Source organism: Chamaea fasciata, unplaced genomic scaffold (genome assembly GCF_029207755.1).
Source record: "Chamaea fasciata isolate MVZ Bird 193981 ecotype frontalis unplaced genomic scaffold, bChaFas1.0.hap1 SCAF_3, whole genome shotgun sequence".
In the NCBI taxonomy this organism is placed as follows: Eukaryota; Metazoa; Chordata; class Aves; order Passeriformes; family Sylviidae; genus Chamaea; species Chamaea fasciata.
In genome coordinates, this window is record NW_027094088.1 from 73,911,767 (window position 1) to 73,925,250 (window position 13,484).

A 13,484-nucleotide genomic window follows, 5' to 3' on the forward strand; every position below is an offset into this window, starting at 1 on the left:
GAACTTCCCCTATTGTCACCGTAGGTCTTCCCCTACTTGCTTTGCAGAGGGAGAACTATTCAGCTACAATCAAATAATGCAAATGACCTGAAGGAAATTCATCCTAGAGACACTTGCTGGATAAACTGCTAATATGGTTTCCTCTTTTTTACTATTCAACCAGAATCTAGGATGACCTTTCCAATGAAACATAAAACCTACAATGTGCACCCTTACTAATGTATTCTAATGCAATTAGTTCATACAAAAGGCTTGTTAAATTTGCAGTATCTGCTTTCACCTTTACAATAATTGCTAGTGATCCCAAACCATAAGTGTGTGTCATTCTGCAAGGCTCCTGAACTGTAAATAAAATGGAAAGTTTATTTGATAACTCTCCTGCCTATCTCCTAAATGGCCCTGCTTTTCTTACAGAGGTGTCTACATGAAGCCTATCAGAGGCTTAAATCTGGCTCAAGAGAGAGGGTCAAAAGAAAAGGTATGTACTGTAGTGAGGCATTAGGGCAGAGAGATACTGTCAGTCTATATAATTGTGCTTTTTGAGGGGCAAGAAAGGAAATGCTAAGGTTAATGAGAAATAAGGAGGCTTAGAATGATGCTGGGTGGTGTCTCCATTTTGCTGGGGAATTAAAGGAGGGCACTCCTCCCTCAGTTGTGTTCATCAGATTGCAATCCCTTCTAAATAGTTTTGTCACAGAGAAAAACCTGTGAATAATTACCTCCTTATAGCTCTCGAGTTGTGCAGGAAAGCTGCCATCCCAAATGAATGTCCACTCTTCCATTTAGCTGCTGTGTGACTGATTTCGAAGAGCTTCTGGATGAATGTGACACTTAGGTGGGTGGGATGGTGCCATAAGCAAGCCTGGTCCATTAACCAAAGCCAAGTCATCAAGCTCACCAGGCTGATGCCAGCATCACTGACTGAGACAAGCCTGTCTGGCTTCTCCCTGGTGGTAGAAAATCCACCTGGAGTGGGATGACACTACTGCAAAGTACCCTGAGCATCTGGGTGCTTCAGAAGGATTTGAGACAATAATTTTGGCCCATAAAATGAATGAAAGTAATGTTAGTTCAGTAATTCTATCACAATTTCTCCTGTTAGTGAAGGCTGCATGAAGTGTCAGAGCCAGAAACAGGTATGATCTTGCACTTTTGTTCTAAATTGTTACTGTTATATGAATTGCTGCTGTTATGTTGGTAAACCTTTCTTAGCCTGAAGGTTTCAGGGAAACAGTTAGGGTCAAGGAAAACAGTTCTTTTTTTCAATCCAATAGCTCTATGTGTTTAGAAACAATAGAACCAGGGTTTCTCCCCCCTCTCCTGTGAGATTGATCTAGAGCTGGCTGAGAAATTCTTTGGTAATTTTTGGAGGTAGGAAGCCGCAGATGAGGTACATAAGCCCGGAAGAGGACTCCCACAAAGGACATTTGGCCATACAAAGATGGTTTGCTGTGTCTGATTGTCTTCCCCCAGCTAGAATACTTCTTAAGGAGGGTTTTGGAGCATATGCATATTTGCCCAGGATTTCCAGCCACCTGGATGCCCTACTCCTGCTATAGCTGCAAGCAGGCTGTGGGCACATACAGGTGAACATAAGCATCCTCTGTGGCACAGGCTCAGGGTGTCCACTCCAGACTGAATGATGGCCCAAGTCCTGCCTTGTGCACTGGAGATAGGCTTAAATACTTCTTGCTCAATTGTTTGGTTTTTTTTTTTCTTTTTTTTTTTTTTTCCCTCTTCAGAATCTGAAACTATCTTGTGCTCTGCAGCCAAAGATCCATGCCTCCCATGCAGGATGGCCAGAAATTTTGATGATGCAGGGCTTGAAAATGCTGCTAGTGTAGCCATTAAAGGATTTACCTATAGTGAGTCACAGTCTCAAGTGAACTCTGGGGATGAGCAAAGAGCTGGGCTGAAATACTGCTAGAGCTGGGCAAGTGGTTTTGTTAGTCCTACCTAGACTTGTCCTGCCGCAGCTATAGGAGCTGAGGAGCAGTTTTGAGACAAGAGCTGACTCAGTGTGCACCTTGTGTAAACCTTGCCCCTTTTCTTTGTGTTCCAGTAGGTTTGACTGAAGAACGGACAGATTACAGTTGATATCAAGGTATATGTTGTCTTTTTATCCCATTTGTTTGTATAGATTCTCAGTTACAGAGAAAGAAATGAGTACTGTAAGCACACAATGGAGAGTTTATCTTTCTTTGTTATGAGCTCTTTACTAGTCACATTCTCATGTGTCCTGTGTTTTTGATGCAAAGCCTTCTCACTGTCTAAACAGGGAAGTGCTGGAATTTATTTATTTTTAACATCAATATTTAATTGTGGGCAGTTCCTAATTATCTACCGGTAATTTAAAATGGGAAGATGAAGTCCTTGATTTGACAAACTGCCTTCTGAAGCCAAGAGAAATGTTGTTATGCAATAAATGTGATCTGCACGTGCTAAGAAATAGGTTTTATTTGCATTTCCCTTAAGTGTAGTATCTGCAATGGCTGATTTGAAAATCCCTCCTCAAATATACTGTCAAACCACTGTAACACAAAAGTATTTGACCAGGTTTCTTTGGTTGTTGTTACAAGAAGAGAGGGAGGAGCAGGTGTTCAGCAGGTATAAATGGATGAAATCAGTGCAGGAATACAGCTGGGGATCTGGTCCTTTGCCGTCTGGTGGGGAAGAAACGAACTCTTTACATTTTACCCCTGAGGCAGGTCAAGCGCTGCCTGTGGCTACAAGCTAGATTGCTTTGGCAAGTTGTGCTGTTAGTCCAGGCACTGCTTTCCCAAACCTGCGTGTGCCCGTGCTGCTGGTGGGAACTGCAGGCGCGCCATGCCCAGCCCCGTGCCTGAATTTCCCTGCTTGGCACTTCGATCAGCTCATCCGAAACCAGAGCTGAGGCGTGAGGTGGCAACACGGGGATCTGAGCTCGAATAAAAGTCAGAGCTTGCAGGACCACATTGGTTGCGAAAGCATCTTTATTCTTGATCTGCAGGAAAGCTTTCCTCGTGCTGTTTTCTGCGCAGAACAGATGGGATCGGGTTCGCTGCCTGTCAGGTGACACGGGAGCCCGCCAGCTCGCAGAAGGTGTGTGATTAGAGCGGACCCAAGGGCGAGGCGATTCCCAAGGGGGCTTAGAAGGGAGCGCGCACTGCTGAAGCGGCACACATTGCTGGCTTCCGCTGCTGGGATGTCAGGGCTGGCATCACTGCAGACACTCCCCACCAGTGGATGTTGCTGCAGGCACATCAGAATTTCTTAATGTAGTGAAGAAGAAAGGGGAAAGAGGACAGCAGGGAAGAGAAATCAGGGGAAAAATGTATAAAAAATTCACTACATAAATTAGCTGCGCTTCTTGCAGCAAAACTAACAGTTTCTTTTGAATGTGAATTCTGTTGCTTCTCTTAACTAAATGCCTAAAGGAATTGTATCACATAATATACAAGGGTAATTATTAAAAATGCATAAATAGTCTTGTAGGTACAAAAAGTTGCAACTTGTCTCCTGCAAAACATTAAAAGGTTTGCATATGTCAATGAATTACAGGCTGTTTGCTTTTAATCGCAGCTATTTTGGGAGTTCCTGTAAGGATGTTTTTAGAAGAAACACATTTGGTAATTGGAGGAGGCTGCCCCATTGTAATGGGCAGTTGAAACCCAAAGGAGGCCTAGCGGGGATTATTCAGGGTGTCTAACGGTTTTGGCTCTGGCTTTGGGTGTTAAGTATCGGCTAACATGTTTATGCCTGGCCTTCAGATGTCCAAACACAAAGGCTCTTTTCTTCTGCTCCTGGCAAGAATCCAGGCCAATCTTAGAATATTTGCCCATCCTCCTCTTCTGTATCCGACCCATCATTGAGGACAGTGTTTCTCTTGGAGTTTCATCTGAAAAACACTACAGCAAAGGAATGTTCACTGACCCAGAAGCCCAGTGACAAGAAGAGGGAATTATATGTGTATGAATGTCTGCCTTTGGGAAAAAAAAGCACACGGAAAGAGAACTACAACAAATCCAAAGTTTCTTTCCAAACTGAGCCACCTGGATTTTTTCCTTTTAAAAGTCAGTTCTGGTGGGATACGCTTGTATTTTTTTTTTTTTATTAAGCAAAATATTATTTTAAGACAGCCTGCTTAGCATTACAGGTCTGAGATGGAAGAAATGGAAAATGTACACTTGTGTTCAAGAGCACAGACATCAGTTCAGATTGATACTTGGAGATTATCTTGAACCAGAGTAATATATTTATGACTAGGGTCAAAGGGATTACCTACATGAATAAGACCTAGCTGGATCAGGCTCTGCTGCTTACAGCCAGCCAGGAATGGATAATGTGATATGAAAACTGACCTTTCTGGATTTTTTTTTCCCAAACTTTTACATGTTTCTGTCTCTGTGTTTGAAGCTATTAAAAGCATTTGATGCAGTCCTTAAATTTGGCCAATATTTTCTTTTAATTGCATATTTTTGACCCCAGTCCTGTAGTTCCAGGTGACACAAAAATGTGAGTGCTTCTTGCAAGCTGCTAGAAGCCAGTTTCTAAGCACTTCTGTTATTCGTAAGAGAAAGGATCACCAGCATGAACATTGTGAGATCAGTCCCTGGGGTTGTCGTATGAGTACTAAGTCCTCCTGTTTCCCAGTTATGCAGCTATGCACAGTATCTGTAATGTATCTTCTTGGTTTAAAGTCTGATGTGCTACAATGAATGGCGATGATAGGATACAATAAATGCATTTTACTGGCTAACAAGATGGGAAAGAAAATGAAAAGCATTCTTAAGTCTTAGTCATTGGCTTCTGTATTCAGGCTTTGTTTCAATAAGCACAATTCATCAGCTGCTTACAAGAAGTGCTTAGTTATTGAGAGTATTTGCATGCTGTGTACATGTCCTTCTAATGTGGTTAATGAGTTTGTTTTTATTACAGAAGAACCCTGAATCTTTTGATGTTCATACAACTTTGTCTCTGCTGAAAGGGCCTCTCCTTTCCTTAATCCAGATTACCAGTCAATGCATGAATTTCAGATTTTTAGCAAGGAAGAGGAATGGAAGAGAAGTTACCTGACAGAAAAAAAGCTGGAAGGCAGGTTGCTCTGATTACAAAGGTAGTGTTTCCAGCACTGTTGTGTCTGCCTTTGTCCATTAAACAGTGATTAGGATGGAAAGAATGAAGGGCCAGCCATCATTAACACCCTTGCAAAAGTTGCTTGTTCCCCCTATGCTGCTGAAGCAAAGGCAAAAACTCCAACTGATTTCAAGAGGAGCAGGATTGGACCCTTAGGCTGTACATAAATGTCTGTGTTGGAAAGAGAATGTACAATGTTGGATGCTTCTTATAATATAAGATTAGATCAAATCCTTTCAGTGCCCTGAAGCACTTAATGCTGGGCTACCTGTGGCAGATAGCGCGTGAATGCCTGTCAGCATGGATCATCCTCTCAGTGTTCTCTAAAAATGTACAATTCTCACTTTGCAGCATTGGAGATCTTTTAAAAAGTAGAGTCTAGGGGGAATAGAATGTAACATCAAGACACAGAATTTCACAGAATCACTAGGTTGGAAGAGATCTTCAAGATCATTGAGTCCAACCCAGCCCTAACACCTCAACTAAACCATGGCACTGACTGCCACATCCAGTCTTTCTTTAAACACATCCAGGGATGGTGACTCCACCACCTCCCTGGGCAGACAATTCCAGTACTTTATCATCCTTTCTGTAAAAAACTTTTTCCTAACATCCAACCTATATTTCCTTTGGTGCAGCTTAAGACTGTATCCTCTTGTTCTGTCCATTGCTGCCTGGAGAAAGAGACCTACCCCCAGCTGTCTACAACCACCCTTCAGGAAGTTATAGAGAGTGACACGGTCACCTCTTTTGGTGTCTCCTTTTCTCCAGGCTAAACAACCCCAGCTCCCTCAGCTGTTCCTCACAGGGTTTGTGTTCCAAGCCCCTCACCAGCCTCGTTGCCTCCTCTGGACATGTTCAAGCATCTCAACGTCCTTCCTAAACTGAGGGGCCAGAACTGGACACAGCACTCAAGGTGTGGCCTCTCCAGTGCCAAGTACAGGGGAAGAATGACCTCCCTGCTCCTGCTGGCCACACCATTCCTGATACAGACCAGGATGCCGCTGGCCTTCTTGGCCACCTGGGCACACTGCTTGCTCATGTTCAGCTGCTGTCACCAGCACCCCCATGTCCCTTTCCTCCTGGGCACTGTCCAGCCACACCGTCCCTGGCCTATAATGTTGCAGGGGGTTATTGTGGCCAAAATGCAGGACTCAGCACTTGGGCTTATTAAACGTCACCTTATTGGACTCTGCCCATCCAACCAACCATTCCAGGTCTCTCTGCAGAGCCATCTTACCTTCCAACAGATTGACACACACTCCCAGCTTAGTGTCGTCTGCAAATTTACTAATGAAAGATTCAATACCCTCATCCATGTCATCAATAAACATACTGAACAGAACTAGCCCCAGGACAGACCCCTGAGGGACACCACTGGTGAAAACCAGTTATTTGATAGTCTTTCTGTTGAGGTGTATGAAAATTGTATGTAGCTAATGTGAGTGAATGGTTCACTAGGCAAATAAATGGGTGCTTTCAGCAAAAGCAAAAATATGCTGATCAGGTGAAAGGAATTTCTCTTGTGCCATCCCTAATCTGCCTGTGAAGCAAACTTCTTGTCTCACTAGCATTCAGTGGCCACAGTTCCAAAACCTGTCCCCTTGCCATCAGTCTTCAGGCTGCATGACAGACTCTGTACACCTGAGCTCCTGGGCAGGGGCCAGAACCCATGGCCATCCCAACTTCAGTGACAATACAGCCATAGTAGGAAACTGAGAAATATGGTGATTTCATCTAATTAGAAAAAATAGAGCATAGAAAAATAACTACACACTAGCATGTGTTGTAGGAGCCTCCCTGGAGTGTTTGGATGTCCAAATCCTATTGACTTTGGACAGTTGACAGGAGCTTCCCCTGGCGCATTTCTGTTTGAGGGCAGTGCTTTGCCTTTAGTTTCACACCCCATCTTCCCCTCATGGCCACGCTGTAGGGACCAGAGACTCCCCAGAAAGCAGGTACACCTCCATACCAAACCTCAGGCCAAATCCAGTAGAGTGCAATGGACTGGGACATGAGGCACAGGGCAGCTTAAGGGAGATGCACTTTATTCTCCCCAAACCCAGTGTGCTTTCAGCTGTCTTCCCTTCATCTCCCAGGCTGTCCCCAGACACTGGGTGGACAGTGTGCTGCTACCTGCAGACCTGGATATTTTGTGCTTTGGCCCTGCCTAATTTGCAGGTGTAGCCACTTCACAGAATGATGCTCAGATGCCGTCACCAACCCTTCAGCCTGTGACAGAGGAGAAATCTGTGCAAGGCTGATGGCTCCCAGGCTGAGGTTACAGAGGTGAACCCTGAAGACCCCTGCCCTGCATTTTATGTCAGAACAGGACAGAGTTGAAATGAGACTAAGTGTTTCCACCCCACACTATCATGACTGGAATTTTGAGCCATTAATTTTTTTGGAATTAAAAGCTGCTTTTTACATAAGTAATATACAATAAGTCAGTGAATACCAATTAAAAGCATATTTCACAAAATTAGACTTTCAGTTGCCTGTTCTATTGAATATCAGTAGGTAATAAGCTTTCCTCATTTCCCTGAGCATGTAATTTTTCCCTTGAATTTTTGAGTCACTGCTTTGATCACTTCTTGATTGCTTAAAGGCTGTGAGTCAGTAATATTTCCCAGTTTCGTTGTCACATCAAAGATCTTTGAGGGGCTTTCTCCATTAGAAGGCAGCCAAGGTACCTGGTTGACATAGTTCATCACCATGCCAAAGCTATGCTGCACAAATGAAAATAGGGAATAATGCAACACTTTTAGCCATTTGTGTAATCACTTGAATAATATGTATCACCTCCTTAAATGGGCCAGCTGCTATACAGCATTTTTTTTGCTTGAATTTCTACACTTGAAAATGTGGAAGACAAACACTAAGCAGGAAAGGTGATTTTTATCCAGACAGGCTGATGAGTGGAAGCAAAGGCAGTTGCTTTCCTCCATTTAGAGACTTTTGCTGTTGCTTTTGCTGTTGCTTTATTCAGACATGAACAATTCTGGCATTGAAAAGCCTCACATTTTTACAGAAACATCATTTAATGTGATAATATGCAAAATAAACAATTTGCACAGGATTCTGACTTTCAGTATGGTACAGGAATTCACATCCCTCAGTGGCAGTTTTGATCAGCTGAAGTAATTAATGTGGGTCCCCACAGCATGTCAGATCCTGACATCCTTGCTCCACTTTGTCATGGGTTCCTCTTGGGCAAAACTCAACAGATTTCCAAAAAATCTGGGTCTGAGAAAAAAGAGGGCCAAATTACCATCGAGACTCATCAGAGTTTTCCTTGGCTTGCGAGAAGGGGAAAGTCTATTTCCCCACCAGCCACTCTGTCCTGTGAAGGCTGTGACACCAAAGCCTCTGGACTTTCATCTCTGGATGTGAAACCCTGCCCAGCCCCAACCTGAGCTGCCTGAATTTTCTTTTTCCTCCCTTTGAGGGAGAGTCAGGGCATGCACAAGCACCCTGTTGGGATGTGTTGGGGTCCCATCTCCCACAGAGGGAGAACTGTGTAGGGGAAGAGACTTGCTTTGGGATGACCCGAAAGCAAATCCTCTCTCTTAGGAAGGGTGTGAAACTTGTGGCAAATTTAACTTCTTCAGGAGCTGCAAGTATTTCCAGTGTGAACTTCACCGCCGTCATCCTGAAGCAAATAAATTACAGTGGTAAAGCATTTAAAGGGACATTGTCACCTTACAGCTCCTACGTTGAAAACAAACAAATGCCTTTACCTGTGTTACAAATCCCACCTTAACATTATTAAAAGTGAAAGAATTTTTAAAAATCCAATTTACTTGTCACTCTTTCTGCTTTGTTTACTGGTTGTGTTTTCTCACCGTGGACAATAGAAATCAATGAAGTCAGGTTTGCCTGTGTTTGAGTCACTTTCAGTTTTGGGTTTTCAGGCTTAGGGTGGAAAGTTCAGGGGAATGGTTATTTCATCAAATACGACTGTTTTCATTTGCAATTAAAAAAATCAATGGCAAGGTTTCTATTCAGACATATGTTTGTAAAACTCTGCTTCTGTGAGATTTAAACTTTGGACCAGCCTTGGCAGTGTTCTTTGAAAGATGTAGCTAAGTAAAACATAGTAGCAAACAAAGAATTCTTTTTATTATCACGGCAGGGTGGAGACCAGTTATGCAGCAGGACCCCATCTTTATAGGTATCGCCAAAGAGAGGGATAAAATATGGTCACAGCCTCTGAAACAAGGGGCAGATACAACCCGAACAAGAAAAAAGATAATGAGATTCTAATATTCAGCACTATGAACCACAAATTCAGCAGCCCAAGAAACCACAGTTGCCACAGATAACATTGCAAAGGTTTCTCTGGAAAGAAATGTAAAAGCAGATAAAGGAGTAACTTTGCAGATATTTACATGAGATTCTCATAAGCACAAGGGGCAGCTTTTGATCAAAGGATATAAATCTGGGTGAATCTAAATGTGGTTTTTTTTTTCCCTACACTGGAGTTCCCTGTTCTGTGCTACTTCAGGAGGGCTCAATTTAAGTCCTTATAATGGTATGCAAAACTTGCAAAATGTATCCCAGCTGGGGCATGCACTCCAGCTAAGGCTTCCTTCTTGCTCCAGCAGGACTTCATTTCAGGGAGCTGCTGGAAGAGTGAAACACAGAATAGCAAGTGCTGTCTGCATTCTGAGAAATAGCCCCAGCCTTCTGCTGCCACTCATGCCAGAAAGGATTTCAGGACTGGACCTAAGGCTTCTGGCCCTGAATCTAAATTTCAGTAAGTGTACATGATTTGAATCCTTAAGAATTGGTTTATTTATTAAGAAATGTAGAATCAAAACAAGGAATTTGCAATCTGAAGTACTTTTTTATTAATTACATTCAAGTGGAAGTGACATTAATTCCAGTGAATAGGTTTTGTGGTTCCATATTGGCTGGGGTGTACCCCAGGTGTGGCAGAGTGCCCATGGGGACCTGAAAGATTCACCCTTCTTCCTTGCTGAAGTGAAAAGTGGTTGGACACAAAAGTCTCTACCCAGCATGATGAGGCACTGCTGGTTGGCTGGCCAGTAATTCACATGTATGGGCTGCTCATTTGTGCTGTGTTTGGCATACACTGCATAATTCTGCAAAAGGCAAAATAGCAGAGGTAGTTGTTAAAGGACAGATTCTTCTTTTACTTAGAGAAGTAATGAAACTCTTAAATTGAGGCTGAAAACAATAGAAAATGGTAGCTCTAAGTTTCAACTACAAAGCATTGGGAGATGCCTGTGCCAGAGTCCTTTATTGTCCTCCTTCTGGAGTAAGTGCTAAAGGTCTCACCTAAAAGGAGCTGCTTTTTGTTTAAAAATGCTGAGAGTACAGATTTCCTCAAGTGAACACAACTTCATCAAGGAGCTGTCTGCATGCCTTTCAGTCACTGCTCCTCCTGACAAGCTCATGTTCTTACAGGCAGCATCTAATTGCTATAAATACCTGCAATGTATCATTCACTTCTCCTCCTTAACATAAAACTTTGGCTTTAGAGGAAAATTGAATCTGTTATTCGTGATGTTTCTTAGCCTCTTGCTGTTGCTAGATGATACCAGGCAGGGTGGCAGGAGGAAGAGATCAGGTTGCTTCCAGGTAAACTGGCAAATGCTTCTGCAGACCCGGCAGGGGCCACCAGGTCCCCTCTAAGGCTATAGGTATCATGGGCAGGGAATTCCCAGACAGTGAACCCTCTTGTACTGGCAGACTGGGAGTTGTTTTTAGAGGGGGGAGAAATGGGGGATAAGAAAAGAAGACCTTGTAGAGAATTCCAGTCTCTATTCATAAGGCTTGTGCTAAAAATGACCTCATGTGTTTCATAGTGCAGCAAACAGAGTTGAAGAATGCAGTCTTGTGGCCAAGAGCGGGGTATTTCAGTGACCACTTAGGAATATTTGAATCACGCAGTGGCTTATTTTGCTGTTCTTTCTTATTCCTGACAGCACAGTGTTTATAGAGAGGCTCTTTGAGCGGGATGAAGACACTAAGGTTTTAATATGGATAATTCAGCTGCCCTTTTCCAGTTGTACACAGCTTTGCAGAAGGAGGGATCAGATTTTTGGCCTTCTATGACATCTCATAATCTATCTGTGTCTGTCTGTCACAGATTCAATACTTCGAGCTATGATCCTAAAAGCCCTCAGGGGCCGAACTTCTTGGGGAATGAAGGACTTAACACAGGGTCTTCTACAATCAATACTTCAATACAAGAAATGCTTTTAAAATACTTTCATTTCCTTAAACGAGGAAAGAACCACCTACTCACCCCTTACTTTATTGCTATTGTGAGCAGTTTCTACAAAGTTTAGAGTGACCAGTGACATTTTCAGAAACTTCACTGTTCTTTCATTTTCACCACACAACGCCAGTTACTTTGTCTTTCCAAAGCAAATGAGCACCAGCTGGATTGCCTGGTTTCTCAGCCCAGCTCACATCCAAAACTCTCCAAGGCGAAAAGATCTCTTGGTTCTTACAGCCAGTTTCAGGCTCTGAGACATGGGATGGTCACTTGCTGGGCTTATAAATCCATAGACCCCAAACCTGTGTCAACAGTGGTATGCTTAGGACACGACAAATGTAGCTTTTGACCATGACATGTCATTAGCTGCTGAGTCCTTAGGAATGTCTCCAACTGCAGTATTTTTGGCTTTTTTCTCACTTGCAGCTTTGCAGATATCTGCACTGGGATGGAGGTTGGCAGGAACTGCAGACTCCATCTCCCGTAACGAAACCTCAAGCAACTGCCTGCTCCTGACTCTTTGTCTGCTTTTTGGAGAGGCCCTACTCTCCTGTGTAGACACAAGAGATTCCAGCTGAAACACAGGTCTCCCCTTTGCTGTCTGCCCCCTCTTCCGAGACTTAAGAGGAAATCGAATGCTGCAATATAAGCACGCAGGTTACACTTGTATTTAGTTCAATGGCCTCCTCTTTCTAACAGTTTACTTTGTCTCTTCTAATTCAAGCATGTCAGTAGCAAGTATCATATCTGTGACATTGATAATAAAAATCCCATTGTAAATGCCAGGGTGTCATTTTCCATTCTGCTTAAACAATCCCGAGCTTTGTACCTTCTGGAGTGGCCCCTGTCTTTCACAGGTGACATTTGTGGATGGGGACCCACATGTGTGAGGCACGCAGCTAAGAGTCTCATTTCCATATGGACAGGCTGGCATAAGGGCACTTTGTGTCAACCAAGAGGCCAGTGTGCAGCAGGTGGAAATTTGACCATCCTGGATTTACTGTGAGGGAACAGGGCCTTCTCCCTCCTCGGGAGTGCCAGCCTGGTGGAGGCAGTGAAGGAGCGCTGTTTTCACATGCAACTCCATGCTCTTTGTTTAGAGGGGGAAATCAGGAAAACCATCCACAGGCTTGTGTGCTTTGACTCTGAAATGCTTTCATTGACATGCTTTTGCCCAAGGGTGCCTAGGGAAGTTGACACCTGACTTGTGTGGAAAGCAGCCAGCAGTAGCACATCCAGAGCTCTAGAGCAGCTGGATCCCTCTACAGGGTCTCAGAGATGTGGAAGATGCAGCTCCAAGCTGGACAGGGCTCATTTGGAAAGAACCAACACCTTTTCTGCATCACCACCATGGCTGCTTCTGTGGCTCTGTCAGTGTTGCAGTGGCAATGTTGAAAGGACTGTGCTCCCTTCTCAAAAGAGAAAAAAAGTGAATCATTTTCAGAAAATGTGACCCTTGGGAAGGCTTAGTTTACGGAGTAGGGTGTCAAAAATGTGGGGGTTTTTGTGATCTTACCCTTCTTAGAATTACATCACCATTTATATACTTTCTTAAATCACACCAATTACTCTAAATATGTACAGACATATACCAAAGTAACTAAAAAGGAACAATTACGATACTATTTGGCATGGTTACAGCATCTGTGAAAAAGACATCTTTTATGTGTAACACAATTTGTCCAGAATTAATGAAAATATCCAGGGCTGTTTTTATGAAGTAATTTGTCACATTAAACTAAAAAAACCTAAGGTTATGTTGGACATGAAAAGAAACTCCCTGAAGGTCAAAGCAATTAAACATTGAAACAACCCATCAACCCAGGGGTCACTGAGGCCTCATCTAATGAGAACGTTCAAACGAGAGGAAATCCTGCAATCGTCTCTACTCATTTCTTCGCCAGGTTAAATACCCATTTGAAGTCTTGGCACAGCACAGCCAATGGAAAAATTCCCATGGGCTTGATTGGGACTGTTTTTTTTTTTCTTTTTTCCCTTGGATTTTAATAAAACCTTTGTATTTCAATCAGATCTGGAATAGTTTGCATCTTCTGTGAATTCCTGTAAACCAGAAGGCCTGCAAGGAATTTAGTAGTAGCATCTTCAATAGTTTTTTCTT

The 13,484-nt window shown here is 43.2% G+C and overlaps 1 long non-coding RNA gene across 1 annotated transcript; it reads left to right on the top strand.

Annotated features, from left to right (window-relative positions):
* The first annotated feature begins 765 nt into the window (after positions 1-765).
* Positions 766-3,809, top strand: LOC136287785 (uncharacterized). The gene is made up of 4 exons (XR_010720330.1): positions 766-835; positions 1,103-1,136; positions 2,066-2,104; positions 2,990-3,809. It is a non-coding gene; the product is annotated as an uncharacterized lncRNA (long non-coding RNA).
* The last annotated feature ends 9,675 nt before the right edge of the window (positions 3,810-13,484 follow it).